Source organism: Aptenodytes forsteri, unplaced genomic scaffold (assembly GCF_000699145.1).
Source record: "Aptenodytes forsteri isolate BGI_AS27 unplaced genomic scaffold, ASM69914v1 Scaffold492, whole genome shotgun sequence".
NCBI classification, from domain to species: Eukaryota; Metazoa; Chordata; class Aves; order Sphenisciformes; family Spheniscidae; genus Aptenodytes; species Aptenodytes forsteri.
Window position 1 is genome coordinate 922517 of NW_008794172.1, and position 998 is coordinate 923514.

Genomic DNA, 998 nt, shown 5'->3' on the forward strand with positions numbered 1-998 from the left:
TCGGGTAGGCGGGGAGGGACTGGGGTGCTGCAGGTCCCGCTGGGGTGGGGGGCGTTGGGCTGCGCCTGGGGAGCTGGAGACCCCAACAGCTCCGTAAGGTGGGGACCTGGGGGGGACGCAGAGCGCTGGGACCATCCCAGCCTGCAGACGCGTGGGGCAGGGGCAGGGCTGGGCCCTGCACGCTTCGGAAGCAGAGCGGCCTCCTTGTGATAAGTGACATATTGTTTGTTCACCAAACTTGATGAGACAATTGCCTTTTGTGGTATAAGCTAAAGAAACTGGCTATGAGAATTTGGACTTTGCCTAAGGTAATAAAATATGACAACTTAGAATATTTGTAAAGGAATTTACAAAATTTAGAGAAATGGGGGAATGAAAGGGTTAAATCCCTGACAATTCCTGACTAAAACCTTGCTGTGATTTTTCTTAGCTTCACTTGCATAGTTTTAGTAAAGACATGTAAATTCTTGCCTGACAAGAATTTACAGGCCTTGAGCTAGCCCATTAGGCTTCCTGTGTAAATCACTGATAAGAGGAACTCAGGACGACTGTGTTAAGATAAGTGCTAAAAAACTAGTTAGACTGGCCCCCTTGTAACATTCCAGAGTCAAAAGGACTGAAAAGCTAATTCAATGACCATATATGGACAAAGGAAGCCCAGAGTTCAACCAGAGGACAGAGTGAGGAAGACTACCGACGACCACCGGAGGGTGAAAAGACCCTAACCCTAATTTTACTGCGCATGCTTGGATTATGTAAATGAATTCCGGGGACTCATCACCATAAGACTACCCTTTTCCAGGAGATTTGATGAATATGTATGATTTTTCTGTATATAACCTGATGTGCTTTGCCAACCCGTTGTAGCACTTGTGGCGGAGCGATCCCCAGTGCTGCCCAGCGCTGTTTTGCTTATTGCCATTGCTTGCTAATTAATAAATAATAAATTTATTAAACCAGGCTCTCCTCGATGTGTGGGAACTACACATAACATCCTG